We start from the raw sequence: 16,452 nt of genomic DNA on the forward strand, positions 1-16,452 counted from the left end.
CCATTAGATGTGGACCAAGAATCTCTCTTTCACACTTTGGTGGAATGGGGGGGTTGAACTTAGGGCATTTTGTTAGCAAGATATTTACCACTTGAACCCTAGTTCTAGGTCTTTATATTCTACTTATTTTTGAGACAGGATTTTGGTTGTTCTTGTTGATGTTTGTTTTTTGCCTTGAGTCAGTAGACCACAATCTTCTACATACTATAGTAAGTCAAATGACAGTTATATGCCGTCACACTCAAATAATTAGATGAAATATGATCTTGAAGACTTTTGACTAAAGATCCACTTGATCAATAGGTCTTCACCTTAGGGTCCTGAGTAGATAGTACTTTATAGCATCTTTGCATATGTCATCATTTCCAGCCATCATTTTGTTTCCAAACCCTTAATTTACTTTTACTTACCATGAGAGTTTGCTCAAAGAAGTCCTCAATTTAACTAATTTTGTCTTTTGTTTTGCTACTGTTTTCAATACTGGGTTATATTTGCAAATTGCATATTAGTATTTCCATCATAGTTACCTTCAGAATACTCATTTTCATCACTCTAAGATTGTATCACTCTTTTGTTTTAAGAAGCATGCTTTTCTTTGAGAATTCCTGAGAGAATGAATCATTTTAGCCTGAAATTTCATTTTCTTTCTGTTGTAATACATCAGCACATTTTATTCATCTCTGTGCTGTGTGACATTTTTTCTTTCCCCTGCTTCCTCTGCTGTGCTTGCAGGAATTTTGAAAGATTCATCCTGTTGCTGAGTTTTGCCTTGAGTTTATCTGTATTTGAAAAAAAAAAAACCCTAAGTTCATTTTTTGCCTAATCTTTCTAAAAAATTGATGATTGGTATTGCCTATATTCTTGTTCCTTGTTAATGTTGAAAATGGTTGATAGTTATCAGAAAACTCTGTGTGTTCTCAACTTTGATATATTATATATTTTGTTTAATATTTGAGTGACTTGGTTTGGAGGGAGGAAGAGACTAAATGAATATGAGAAAGTAACTAACTCATTAGAAAGATAAATTCCAAAATAATTATCTTTGCCCCTATGAAATCTACATGAAAATAACTTCGTATAGTCTGAGAAAATTTATGTCACATCTTGCTAAATTGTGAGAAAATTTTGATTATGGTCTTTGTAGCATTATTTCCATGCATTTATTTTCTCCCAAAGCTTGTGTCCTTAGTAATCCTTTCTTCCCTAATTATTTTATCTTCATTTTGTTTCATAGAAAATACTATCATCAATGGAGCCTTATTCCCTCTCTTTTTCCCCTTAAAAGCAAAGTAAAACACTCATTGACATAACCTTCTACTCAATCACTCATTGTCAAAGACGTATTATTTATTCCACTTTTTGAAATGGAACAATGTATGTATGGATTACCAAAAATCTATGTATACTCCCTTCTCAACTTCTTGATTCAGTCATTATACTTTGTACACATGTCATAATATTGATTCTTATTTTCAAATTAGTTAATTTGATTATTTTGATGATATCTAATAAACTTTAAAGGAAAGAAGATTCATAGCGATACATCAAAGCAAGCAAATAAAAATCAATTCAATAAGGTTCAGGACAAAGAAAGAGTTAAGTACTAGTGATGATTGCTTGATTTGCATATTTCTTTTTAATAAAATACCAAAGAATATTTAGAGTACCATCAAAATAATTTCCTTCTCTTGTTTCAGTAACAGAATTTTTCTCTCAGTAGATGAAAGATAATATAAACCAACAATGTTGAAGTGAGGACAAAAAAGAAATCTATTACTGGTTGCTAGACATATTTAAATAGATAAAATATGTACTTATCCTCATGATATTATCCAGCAGATGAATGAATAATTGGATGTAGAGATGTAACTGTACACAGACCTCATATTTTATCTAAAATATTTCTAGTACTCAAGCAATTCTTTTGTACACAGTAATATTATAAAGCAATTAAAAAAGTTTGTTTAAAGGTTATTTCAAATCAGTAGGCCTTACAGTATATTTTTAACATAAAATGAAATCTTTCTTATCAAGTACGATCTTCAACAGTCACATTTGTTTATATGTTGTCTTTTTCAGAAAAGAAAGAACTCATTACAAGTCTGAACTATAGAAGGAATTTTTAAATTTTCCTTGTGATTAAAACTGAACATATTTTGGAACAGGGACTGGATAGGCAATAATTTAATGAGCAATCTATAATGTTTTGATAAAGATATATGATTTAAGGAGTCATAATGTAGACTGCGAAACTGGTACAGATTCAGAAAGGGAGTCTCTGAACAGCTCACAACTGGCCTGAGGTTTTAGGCAGCATTTGGGTTAGCCTGTTTGGTTTAGCTTTCTCTATTACTAAATCTTTAATTTGTGTGATTCATAGCATTGTATTAATATAGTTAAGAAATTAAAAAAATATGTACAACAAGCGTATTTCTCTAAAGTTTCATTGTCAACTGAATTTACCCCGTATACGTAAAAATTAAACTTGAATAATAAAAGTAGGTGCAAAAGTGGATATTTAAACTGAACAAATCAAAGTTTATTTTTGCTTATGGGACTGCATCAAATAACAAACAAATATTCACCAGAATCATGGGACAACTCATAGACTAGGAGTAAAATCTTTGCCACCTGTCCAACAGATAAAAGATTAATATCTCCAATATGCAAAGATTTTAAAATGTAAGACATAAAAAGAACAAATAATACAATTAATAAATGGCAAACTAATTGGACAATTCTCAAAGCAAGAAATGCAAATGGCTACTAGAAAGATGAGGAAATGTTCAACATCCTTAGCTACGAAGGAAATGCAAATCAGAACAACACTAAGAATTCATCTCACTGCAATCAGCATGGCAACTAACAAGAAAATACACAAATACTAATAACAAATACTAATACTGAAAACAAATACTGATGAAGATGTGGGAAAGAAATAATACTAATACCCTATTGGTGAGAATGAGGACTAGTATAAACACACTGGAAATCTAAATAGAGATGCTTCAAGAAACTGTAAATATATTTACCTGAACATACTGCCATGCCACTATTGGCAATATATCTAAAAGAGGTCAATTCAGTACACACACACACACACACACACACACACACACACACACACACACACACCTGCATACCTATGTTTATTGCATCTCTGTCACATTAGCCAAACATTGGAATCAGAAACGGTGCCCAACAACCTATTTATAGATAAAGACAACACAACACATAGATACCATGGGGTATTATTTGGCCATAAAGACAAATGAAATTATTTCATTTACTGCAAATTCGATGAAACTACAGTTCATTATGTTGAGTAAAATAAACCAAACTAGCTATTAACATAACACATTGTAAAGAACTTGTATGTTTCAAATCTCACCCTAGTGTATATAAATTGGTAGTGAATAGTTTCATTCTAGCAGGGAAATAAAAGAGAACAACTTGTGAGTTATTAGTTGTCCTAATATAAAAGTACTGTCATTAAGAATGAAAACATTTCCATAGAATTCTAGATGCAATTTAAAAACAAAACATGCATATATTTCAACAGTTGCTGAAATGTGAGCAATATCAAATACTTTTTTGCTTCAATTGCTTTTTTTTCTGGCATTGCCTCATTATTTCCACGTTTGAACTATCTGCATTATAAATTATAACCATTGTAATCTAAGTATACACAAAATATTAGTGCAAGTAGCAGTCTTTATGATGGTTAATTTAATATGTCAACATCACTGTGTTAAGCAACATCCATGTGTAGCTCAAAATGGCCTGCCTGTCAATTGGTGAACTAATCATGGAATGTATCCTGGACTGTACATCCATTCTTCCCAGAATTCTCAAAAATAATGCAACCGAAATTAAAACGAACAAGTTCTTTGGCATTCCCATGATCAACACGAGGCTGTACAGAGGATAGTTTAAAAGAATCACAGGTTTGAATAAGAATGCATTAACTCGCAGATGCCTAAAAACACATTGGTGAGCACATTTGATATTGCAATTTAAAATACCCCCGTTTGCTTATGCGTGAAGCTAATTTCCAAATTCATTACTTCCATCTTTAGCGGCCACACACAATAAGATAAAGAAACACTAGAACTAAGGCTGGCTGATCTTTAGCCCTTAAATACTGTCTTTATGAAACTGCTTTCCAGAGACATTTTGGCATTTCAAGTGAAGATCTTATTTTGCCAGTAGCGCTCTAGTCTGCATTGTTCCAGGAAAGTGTGGAGTTTAAGGAAATGGAATTTTTAGCCTTTTTTATCCCCTTGGCTACTGATGCATTGATATTTTGGCACTCCCAGGAAGATTGCAGAGCAGCTCTGCGGTGCATTTTATTTTTAGAAAATTCCTTCAGTTCTATCTGCTTCTGTCATCTTCTATCCAGGTGAAATACACACACACACACACACACACACACAAACTCACACACATACACACACAGAAAAAGTAGAGAGAATCTTGTTTTAGATGTACTTCAAACGAGCTGTATATTTTTCTCATTTTATTTCTTATTTATATATTTTATTTTTTAATTTGAATTTTATTGTCAAAGTGATGTGCAGAGGCTTCCATTTATGTATGTAAAGTAATGAGTACATTTCTTGTCATACTTGTTACTTCCTCCCTCATTTTCTCCCACTTTCCGTCCCCTTCAAATTATAGAGTTAATTTCCAACATATTTTCTTGTGAGTACTGCTATAGCATTGATTCACCCATTATCCTCTGTCTCACCATTTTTTAAGGTTTCACATACTTACTACTATGCCCATTTTTAAAGTAACCAAAGAAAAATCTGTTTAAAGAATGTCCAACTGTCAGTTCAGTCAGTATTGATGTTTCATCTTGACTCCTTCATGGTAGAACATAAATATGTGGGCATCCGGTGGGTTCCTTACAGTTCCAGCTTGGTTCTCCTCCAGTGTCTCCTCTTGGAGTTGTATCTGATTTTGTTACCAGTTTTCATTCAGATCCACTGGGGAATTGGGGCAATTTTGCTTGTTTCTTGGCCAGAAACCACTTGATATTGAAAGTCTTGTGAGAAGACATGGTAAGAAGCACACAGTTACAATGACCACAACAGCGATGAAGGCGAAAATGAGGAAGAGCTGTCAGATCTTCCACTTTATTTGTTGTTATCTAAGGTAGTTATACAAAGGAGTTACCATTTAATAAAGTGGTTTATGAATGCATTGTACCTTGATCAATATCACTCCTTTCAACATTCTCACTGGTCCCTTTCTTGTTGGCTACTTCCTTTGCTTCTGAAAAAAAAAGTAAAATATACAATGAGTTTTCTCTTTCAAACCAGGAAAACTGTGATTGATTTTTTTTTGTCCAAAGTTGCTGCAAGGAAGATACACTGACAAATTCACTTCATTATGGATGTATTCATAATGCATCATAAAATGTAAGAGTAGACAGCATTCTAAAGAAGTTTCTAGCAAAATGTGAACCTTCCTATTCAATTTCAGTTCTTAAGATAAAAGAAAATATATTTAGTTGTTGCTGCCTCTCTTAGACATACGTTTGTTTTTTTTTTGTGTGTGTGTGTGTGTGTATGTGTGTTTGTGTGTCTGTACGTGTGCGTGCATGCGCTGGGTGTGGGAGTTGAACTCAAGGCCTGGGATCTCTCCCTGAGCTTTTTTGCTCAAGGCTAGCACTCTACCACTTTAAGCCACCACTTCATTTCCAATTTTCTGGTGGTTAATTGGAGATAAGAGTCTCACAGACTTTCCTATCTGGGCTGGCTTCAAACCACTACCCTCAGCTTTCAGTTGCCTGAGTAGCAAGGATTATATACATGATCCAACAGTGACCCGCTGATAGGATTTTCTTGATGTAGTAATTGAACCATATCAGTGTTAGGGACTATCAACAAATTGCATGAAATTTAATCTAACTTTGTAATGTCACCCTACTTTATGGCTAGCCATAGAATATATTCTTAGAACAGAGACTCTGAAGAAAACTTAGTACTCATTCAAAATTAGTCTTCAAAGCCCCTTCCAAATCCACAAATAAAGGAAAATGCAAGAAAAAAATATTAGCAGAGCTCTTGCAGCTCATTAAGTGACGCTGGCTACCCCTCATATACAAAGGGAGTACAGCATCCAGCAAAACAGATTCCACACACATAGCCACGACTGCAATGTAATTTGATTCACAAAAACAACTTACAACCTGTGAAACTAAAGAGGAATTTGGAAAGAACAACCCTCTACTTCAGCAACAGAGAAAGCTTACAACATTGAAAGATAATCTTTAGTTACTGGTGAGATTGTCATTAATGAAGTTTCTCTCATCTCTCTATGCCCAGCAAGCTTATAATTGCCACAAAATATACATCTATTCAACAGTTCTTCATGTGTTTTCATCTGTTTTATAACTCCTAAACATGCAAATAAAAAATGCAGAATTCTGCAGTTTTTATAGAGTTTCATTTCATTATCTTTTCCCTTGATGAAGTAATTTATGCCTGATCTATTAAGTACATTTTCTTAAATGTGCATTTAACTAATACAGAAAGGTCTGGTATATTCTTTTGACTGAAAACATAACAATGTTGTTCAGCAAGTTTGCTATTTTTAACCTAACTCCGCTCAGTTTTTCCCTTTCTCTGTCCCTCTCTCTGTTGGTACATACACACACACACACAAGCACACACGTGCATGCACATATATATTTTGTTTTTACATAATCCAGATGCATAATTTTCCACATTAATTAATAAACACACATATTTATTTATTTATACATCTTAGCTATGATAGTCATTTTTATGATGTCAACTTGTTCTGGTCAAATAATTAACATTAAATGAATAAAGTCTGTAAAACAAGCCTTTATCTACCTGTAAATATAAAATATAAATGAGTACTATACAGTCAATTAAATACATGGATTAAAAAAAGAGAGAGAAGGAAGAATTCACTTCTTTCTTGCTTGTTCTCTGTTTTAGGTGGACCATGTAGTCTTCTCAAGTGCTTTGTCTGTTATTTATATTAACTCTCCTGTTTCTCAGGTCTTTAGAATTATGCTGAATTTCATTGTGTATATATACCACATTTTCATGATCCAGTCATTCACTGAAGGGCATGTGGGTTGATTGCACATGTTTTCTATGGTAAATCATCCTGTGATGAACATAGTTGTGCTGATGGACTTAGTGTGGCCTGGTTTTTGGCCAATTGCATATGTATGTACGTACCTATGTATCAATTGATCGATCAGTCGATCTATTTATCTACACCTGTATATAAATACATATATGCAGCATGCAAATGTATATATGTGTGACACAGGCACAAACACTCTACTAAAATCAACTTAAAAATCTCAGATTCTGATAGTTCATTAAAAGAAAAATTAAAACTCTATAGTTACCCTCATTGGCAGTAATTAGTAAATCTCTGGGTTGGTCCTAACAGATGAATACAATAACTCAATAGCTATGTGCATATGATCACATAAGATGATGCTAAGTGCAAACGGACACCAAGTTATGGAAATATGTTCTTTATCACTGTTGTTGTTACTTTCAATGAACTATGTAAAATTATGCTTTTTTTTTCTTCCCTATGGTTTTACGCATGTAGCCACTGTATTTGATTTTGGTACACTTGGTATTGTATATATGTTTATCTGAACTAGGGAAGGAGAAAATCAAAATGATGAGACAAAGGGTAAAAGGAGAACCAATGCAACAGCAATACTCACAAGACAATATGTTGTAAACTAACTGTAAAACTTGGGGGTATTGGGGAGGAGGGAAAGTGGGAGAAAAATGAGGGAGGAGGTAAGTTTGACAAGAAATGTACTCACTGCCTTATGCATGTAACTGTACCCCTCTGTGCATTATCTTGACAATGAAAATAAAATAAACTTAAAAATGAAAAAGTAATTAAAATTTAACTTTAAGGACATACTTGAAAGATAAATATGATAATAAGGAAATACAGAAATTAGCAACAGATTAAGCCATTAGCCTCATTTATATTTAAGGACAAAATAAAAATCACTGTTACACAAGAACTGGGACTAGCTTGTGAGTGATAACTGTAGGAACAGCCTGAATAGGCAATGGGCTTTGAAGATACAGAGATATAAGGACATAGATACTTTGGATTTTGTATCTGGCTCCATGTGTCTCTCTCCCTTTTTTTCTGCCTCCACTCCCTCATCAGTGTACCTCCTAAATTCATTCTTCCCCAGGAAAGTCAGAGAAGGACTATGAAACAGGTCTGTACGAAAGCAAATGAGTGACTTCACATGACTTCAAAGGACTTGAAAATTCAAGAAACATTTTGATTTTGTGGATTTAATTTAGATCATACAGTTGTTCAAAGGAAATTTGGTTACACTAATTGTAAAATTTCTTAAGTAGAATATAAGAGGTTTCATGTCTCTGTAAGCCTGTAGTACCTGTTCATATTATTTTGTGATTTTTTTTCAAACTCATAGACAAAGAAAGCAATTTCATTTTCATATGATTACTATAATACTCAAAAGTTTTTTTTCTCCCAAACTATTATCTCTCCCAGTAAAGTCCTTTTAGCTCTCTTCATCTAGGCTCTGAAATTTTCTTATTAAATTTGTTCTGAGATTGCTGCTGTGAGTAGGAAATTGCCTCTCACTTCTGTTTTTAGTGGATTATTATTTTCTAATTATACTTTTAATTTGAAAAAAATTCAGGCCTTTATAAAAGTTTCAAAGATACTTCAAATAGTTTTTTATATTTCCTTTATCAAAACTCACATTTCCCTCTACATTTTTTTTTTTTTTTGCCAGTTTTGGGTCTTGGACTCAGGGCCAGAGCACTGTCCCTGGCTTCATTTTGCTCAAGGCTAGAACTCTGCCACTTGAGCCACAGTGCCACTTCTGGCCATTTTCTATATATGTGGTGCTGGGGATTCGAACCCAGGGCTTCATGTATACAAGGCAAGCACTCTTGCCACTAAGCCATATTCCCAGCCCCTCCCTCTACATTTTTTTACTGTATTTTGCCCATGTATTATGTTTTCTTTTTTGTAAAACTGGAAAGTATATTGCAGGCATCAGACATTATCCCATTAAATACTTCTACAAGTTTTTGTTAACAACAAAGTCATTATTGTATACGTAACAGAAAAATTTGTTCTATAAAATATAATCTTAACAATGTCCAGAGTAGTATTTGTGCAGACAAGGGGGCATTATGGCTTGGCTGAATTGACGCAAGGTTAGTGATCACATTTCCTTACACCGTTTCTAATGCTGAGAAATCCAGATGTATTTCTTTCTCTTGATGTCTACTTGTTTAACTATTTCCTTTGCATCTTTTCATTCTTCCAATGCTGCCCCTCTCCCTCCTAAGGGGATTCAACAGCCTGCTCCAGCCATGTTCTTACACACAAGCACTGTTCACACTACTCGGGCATGAACACTTGTGCTTCCTTATTCAACAGTGTTAATGTCTTCCTAACTCTGCTTGTGAGCACCTTATGTAGGCCATCTTCATCAGCACAGGGTATCCTTAGAGCAACTCATTGTACAATAAACAGTGTCTAGACCACATAGGACTCCGATCCATAGCCAAACATCAGGGAAAATAAACTTCATGTCCTGTAACATTTTGAAAATAATCTCAGCTTCCCTGTTTTTTCTTTATCCTACTTTAAACTAAGAATCTTGTACGAAAACCCTTATATCCTCCACAAATCATGCAAGAGCCCTGATATCAGTTAACCTACTCCCTATCTCCTTATGCTAATTAATTCTACTAAGATTGTAATGAGACCTTATCCACTATACTGTGAAGTCACCCCTCTCTCTATTTGACTTTGAGTTTTGGACAAATGTACGTGGGGGTGGCCAACTCCCTCATTGTAACAAGTGCTGAGTAAGTAGTCTTTGCTGTGCATACAGGTGGAATTTATTGCCAGAACTTTCCCAGAGATGAGCTGTTACACCTAGTGCCTCACAGTTACTAGGGAATTCAACATCTGACCACCTTCAGTGTCCCAGAATTAATTTGTGTGTGATGAGTAGATGCATCGACTGGACAGTGTGGTAAGAGAGCATCATGTTTGAATCTATTATGCTGCTGGTGTCTCAGCTCAATTTGGAGGTCTGCTTTTTAAAATTGTATTTAGTTGTTTACTTGCTCAGGTAGGCCTGTAGTAATGAACCCAGTCCCCTGTTCTTTGATATCACTTTGCTTTAGAACTCTGACATTAAATTGAATTCTCTAAAGATGACATATTTTCTTAAGAGAATCACAATATAGAATAAAGGCGTAAGTCCTAAAATATATTGCTATGTGGCTTTGCAGTTCAGAGATGGCTCCTTTCTCCATAAACTGGTGTCAATCAGGCATGCTTTGCTGTGAATCCCAGTATAGAAGTCTTCTGGCTAACAAAATACCCATACTTCCAATTTGGCTGTTTAATCTGTCTGCTTAATTTTCCAGTTGTGTAGTCAGAAGTCCTGAGTTTCCTTGTGATAAGATCAAGGTGTCAGTAGGACTATGTTCCTTGTGGAGGCACAGGAGGGAGACTACTTCTTCATTTCTTACTTTTCCTAAAAGTCACCTATAGCCATTAGCTTGAGGTCCATCTTTATCTTTAAAGGCATCCATGTAATGCATCGAGTCTCTGACTATTGGATTGCTTTTCATTTTAAAAGGACCCTTGTAATTACCTTGTGCCACACTAAATAATAGAACACAATAGCTGTGTTCTCTAAACATTAATATAATCTTATTTTAAAATGTCCATTTTGTCATAGAAAATAATGTGTTCATAGTTTTCAGAAATTAAGAAAAAAAGTATTTGGAGAAGCAGTTATTCTAAATAGCAAAGAGAATGTGTAAAATTAGATAAGTTATTCCTTTTTTTTTTTTTTTTTTTTGGCCAGTTCTGGGGCTTGGACTCAGGGCCTGAGCACTGTCCCTGGCTTCTTTTTGCTCAAGGCTAGCACTCTGCCACTTGAGCCACAGCGCCACTTCTGGCAATTTTTTATATATATGGTGCTGGGGAATCAAACCCAGGGCTTCATGTATGCGAGGCAAGCACTCTTGCCACTAGGCCATATTCCCAGTCCAAGTTATTCCTTTTGTAGTGGCCACTTTTTTCCCTGAAAACTTTTATTGCTGAGAGAACTTTGTATCTAAAAGATGGCCAACTGTCTTAGAGATCCAGGAACAAATATAACTAGATGTCAGTTTTGCCAATTCCCATGGGATTGCCTAATTCTAGTTCAAAATTGTTCTCTTTCTTCTGTGCACTCCTTTTTCCATGGTCGTGCTTTCTAACTGACAAAACTTCACTAAAGATGATTTGAGGTTTTCGGTGGCCACTTCTGGGTACGTGCCACTTGAAAAACAAGCTTTCATTTCAAAACTACCCTTGTGAAGGAACAAGATAGAAAGTAATTCCCAGGTTGCCTGATCAGTCTATCACATTGATCTCTAATGATTTCCAAATGTAATTCTGAATTGAACATTGTTGCTAAAAAAAAAAAAATCTGCATATGAAAATAATGGGCAGCTTGACATAGTAAGCAACACCATATCTTTCTCTAACACCTGCCCTGTCTTGCTCACAGTTGATTGCCTAGATACTTGCAAGTCTTTATTTATTAATTTTCTGAGGTCTCTTCTTCTCCTGCTTTTAAACTCTCCCCTTTTCTGGTTGTCCAAACACCTCCACTCATACTCAATAGCTCCCTTCAGACCTACGAATTGCCACCTGCCTCCAAAGACCCATTTTCTGCAAAGCTAGGTTAATAGGAATCCACAGCATTTAAGCCTTGCAGTCAAATTAAACTAAGTTGTAATTAAGAATTCCTCCAAGCATGGACAAGACCAGTCACATTTCCTTTTTATTTTTTTCAGATTAGATTTGTTAAAATGTTAATTGAAATGGTGATGGGGGTGGGGGTTACAGTTAGATAAGTAAGGTAATCATTATACTTGTTTTTAAACACGGTTACCTCATCTTTTATTTCTCCCATTTATCCCTCCCCGCAAGTTGTAAAGTTGATATCCAACCTAGTGTTGCATTATTTCCATCCCTTGAGCTGCTGTTTCTGTGATTCCTGTTCCCCTCCCCTGGTCAAATAATCTTATATACAAGATGCAAAGTATAGAATATTAAGAGAAATGAAAGGAAATAATGATAATAAAAATAAATACAGGACATAATAAGACCCTCTTGTTTCCATATCTTGGAGTTCATATTGATACACTTCATTATTTATGGTCCTATGTATTGTCCCACTTGTAACGAAATGGAAAGACTTGGAAATATGTTTTTTAATGAAGTAAGCCAAACCCAAAGAAAAGTAGGTTGCATGATTTCTCTCATTTTGGAATATGTGTATGATATTCTTAACAGGAAATCACATTTCTTAGTACAATTTAAAATTGTTTAAGGAACACACAACCTAGAGTTTCTTGATGTACATCAACTCAGACTTTAAGCTATTTCAAACATCGATTGATAAATTATAGATGGGAGAAAAAAAACCTTGGACTGACCCAGAAAGGCAATTGCAGAGACTTCCTGTCTACAATTAACCTGAGGTTAAACAGAAGTCCTGGAAATTAGTACAACAGCTTCTGAATGTCATATCGAAACAGTCACAAAAAATTCAAGTGGACTATAATTTAATCATGGATATGGAGAAAGGGTAAACTATCGATTTTCAGGACAGAATAAAAATAATAACTTTTGATGCCAACTAGAAATTACAGGAGGTATCAATGTAACATTAACCCTTTCGTCTAGTTTTGTCAGTAAAACTATACATGATTGCAGATCTAATGAAAATAGAATTTAGAAATTAAAATATCCTTCTTACCTGGTAATTTGTCTGGTATATTTTAAAAGCTTTGCAAGCCAAAACACCCTAACTATGACCATGAAAACAACATCTAGCTGGTCCCCTCCATCAGCACTGTGTGATAGTGTAAGATGTATATATAATGTGTTTTAATGGCCATTGGAATTGATAATCCCATCTTCCAAATGAAGTAGAAAAATGTGATGTATGGGACAAAGCTCAATTCAGTGACAATTCTCTAGTGAAAGAAAAAGCAATACTCTCTTTTTTCCTTAAACATTCAAGGTGAATTAAATGTAAGTATAATTATTACCTGCCAACAGTTATGGGTACTTTTATTTCTCTTATTAATGGGAGCCACAAGATGGTGAGGAGTGTGGGGTGTGTGTGTGTGTATGTGTGTGTGTGTGTGTGTGTGTGTGTGGTGGTAATGACCTGAGCCACTGTGAAAATTGTTGGCTTGATATTCTCAAAGGCTTATAGGTCAAAACACTGGAATTTGGAGAGTTACAACCGCAAGGTTTACATGCCAGATTCTTATCATTATGGGTGTCGAAGTTAGAGGCTTACTTCTCTAGCTTATGGTTGTCAGTGGCCCAACACCAGCCAGCAACTGAAATTCTCATCGCTTACCCATAGCTGACAGCAACAGCAAATCAGCATCAGAAAGCACCAAGTAGCGACAGCACTTGGGTCTCATGTGTCAGGACTCTCTCATGAAGGGTTTGACCAGATTCAAATTTAGTGACTACAGTCTGAGTTCTCTAGCCCACCATCTTAGGCCTTCTGGAGTCTTGGCTGTCTGACTTCTCTGTGCTACTAATCTCCATCATCTCTGAGAGAACCACCTCTCTTGCCACACTTCTTCCTGTTATCAACTCCTGTTCATGACAAAATAGGACAAGTAGGTAAGAAGAGACCACTCAAGACAAGTTTGGGGGGCTGGGTATACGGCCTAGTAGCAAGAGTGCTTGCTTCCTACACATGAAGCTCTCGGTTCTATTCCCCAGCACCACATATATGGAAAACGGCCAGAAGGGGCGCTGTGGCTCAGGTGGCAGAGTGATAGCCTTGAGTGGGAAGAAGCCAGGGACAGTGCTCAGGCCCTGAGTCCAAGGCCCAGGACTGGCCAAAAAAAAAAAAAAAAAAAAAAAAAAAAGACAAGTTTGGTAGAACAACTAAATTAATGTACCTTGTTCAGAGACAATGATAATAATTAATACAATCTCATTTATTTACTCTAAATCAATTTTATCAAAGCATATTTTATTATTTTTCTAAAGAATTTAAAAACTGCTTTATTGTGATGAAAATGAAATATTATCCAAATGTACAAAATATTTCTCACAAAATGAATAGGGAGAAGGACTGTAAGTCCACTTCATAGTTTAGAGAAAATGTAACATTTATTATCTGAATTGTAATAGTTCCCAGTGAATTGACTAATACTCAGCAGGAGGCCTTACTGTCTGGAAACCTAAATATGACCTGACAAAAGACTCTTTAATAACTTCATCTTCTAAATACATTTCTAAACTGATATCACATATGAAAAATATACTCAGAGTGATTGAATAAGAACACTTGAAAATATCAATACCGAGTCTGGACTTCGCAAAGGATGACGGTGCTGGGTCTAGTCTCAGCCACCTTGCAATCCCAGCCCAGCGGAAGTTGAGCTAGGAGGATTCCAAGTGTAAAGCCAGTCTTGGCTTCATAGTGATTGACTGTTAACAATAACAAATAATTCTCAAAACCAAAAAAATAATAATACATAAACAAACAGATATACTGGAAAAATATCTGATTTTTGCCCTTTACTTTGATAACATGTGGGACTCCTGAAATTTCCTCTTAATGGGTACAGATAATTCAAATACATATTACTTATCTTTTCCATTAAACTACTCACCACGTTAGGGACAAATTGAAGTTATGTTAAATGAATATCGGTAGGGAAACATTATAAAAATGTTGGAAAGGATATTTTAATGTCATGTGTCACCTGCCAACTACGTAATCCTGGGAAACAGCGAAGATGAGAACTAAAGCTTGAAAAGCCCTTTGAACACCTGCAGATGGATTTTTTACCTAGCTTCAAATCTCCTAGAGATTGAATATGTTTTTCTTATTACACTTCTATTTCAGAGTAGATGGAAACATTCTTTGTAGAAATACCACACTTTAAATTTGATAGAAAGCAGCTTTTCTTTTTTTCTGTTCTTGGTCTTGCACGTAGGAAAATGAATACAAAGTGAATGGGGCACTCTGGTTATGGAGACCATTATAAAATCACTGTTCATTTGTTACAAATTATTGAAAAAGACATCCAATTGTCTTCTTAAATACAATCTTTACAAAAGTTTTGAAGTACTAGTGTGTTTTTTTATGTATTTATTTATTTTTGGATTTGATGCTAGTCATGGATCTTGAACTCAAGGACCTACGTGCTGTTCCTGAGATTGTTCATTCAAGCTAATGCTTAAGGCAGCCCCACTTTGGACTTTTTGATGGTTAATGGAAGAGTCTCAGGGACCTCCCTGTTTAAGCTGGCTTTGAACCATCATCCTTAGCTCTCAAACTCCTGAGGAGACAGGATTGTAGACTTTAGCCACTGGCTTTGGGCCTGAAGGTATTTTTTTATTTAAAGGCAACACATTCTTTAGGAACTCTCTGATACTTCTGTCCACACAAGACTCCTAAAGGCATATGCAGCCCATCCCTTCCAGGTTCAGGGCTGTCTTGAACTGTGAACTTCAAAGAACAGGAAGACCCGAGCAAGTGACTTATCTCACCTAGTCTTACCACCAATCAATTGGGTTCTCACCCCAGCGTCCTAAATAATCTCATGATGGCCCTCAATGTGGAGATAGGAAAATGACTACTGCATCTCATTGCAAATAATCTTAGTGGGTGATAATTACAGTTCTAGCAGCCGGACTTTGGGAAAGCAATCCTTACATTTACATTTCTCAGCCATATAAATGACTTAGAACGCAATGAGATGGTGAAGGTCAACACAAGAAGTGACCTCAAGTTGAGTATTTTTACAAAATCTCTACAAGAAAACAATTGGCAGCAGATCACTGTTGTGTGCTCATGAACATTCTGGTAAGCCCCAGCAATAAGCAATTTTAATGACCCAAATTTCTACTTTTGTTTCCTGTCTTCTGTTTTTTCATGACTTCTTTTGATTTTCTCTTGAGTCTGATATCCATTCACACACAAGGGTCTCTTTCTTCTGTAATCTTTATTACCTACACCAGGTCATAAATCATTCATTTTTTAAGTACTACCATTCTTACTATTTTCCAATGTCTGGCTCTGCCACCCACAACCATGCCTCCATAAAAAAAAATGCCTCATCAATTCCACATTCACGAAATAGACAACCTCAAATAGTAACCTCTGACACTTTCTAATTTCATCTTACTCAGAGGAGAAATATTACTATCGATAGATGAGTTTTGTAGTAATGCTAATCTTGAACTCTCAGGGAAAATCGAACTAACGTAGGATAATTGATGAATTAGCACTTGGAAGAATCCAATGTAATTCAAAATGTTTGCTGTTTATATAAAGCCTTAGATTCAATATCGCATAATAAATAC

At 35.2% G+C, this 16,452-nt stretch overlaps 1 pseudogene; it reads right to left on the reverse strand.

Annotated features, from left to right (window-relative positions):
* Positions 1-4,910: 4,910 nt before the first annotated feature.
* Positions 4,911-5,065, reverse strand: LOC125367767 (annotated as a pseudogene).
* Between the last annotated feature and the right edge of the window lie 11,387 nt (positions 5,066-16,452).

This window comes from Perognathus longimembris, chromosome 19, assembly GCF_023159225.1.
Source record: "Perognathus longimembris pacificus isolate PPM17 chromosome 19, ASM2315922v1, whole genome shotgun sequence".
Taxonomy (NCBI): domain Eukaryota; kingdom Metazoa; phylum Chordata; class Mammalia; order Rodentia; family Heteromyidae; genus Perognathus; species Perognathus longimembris.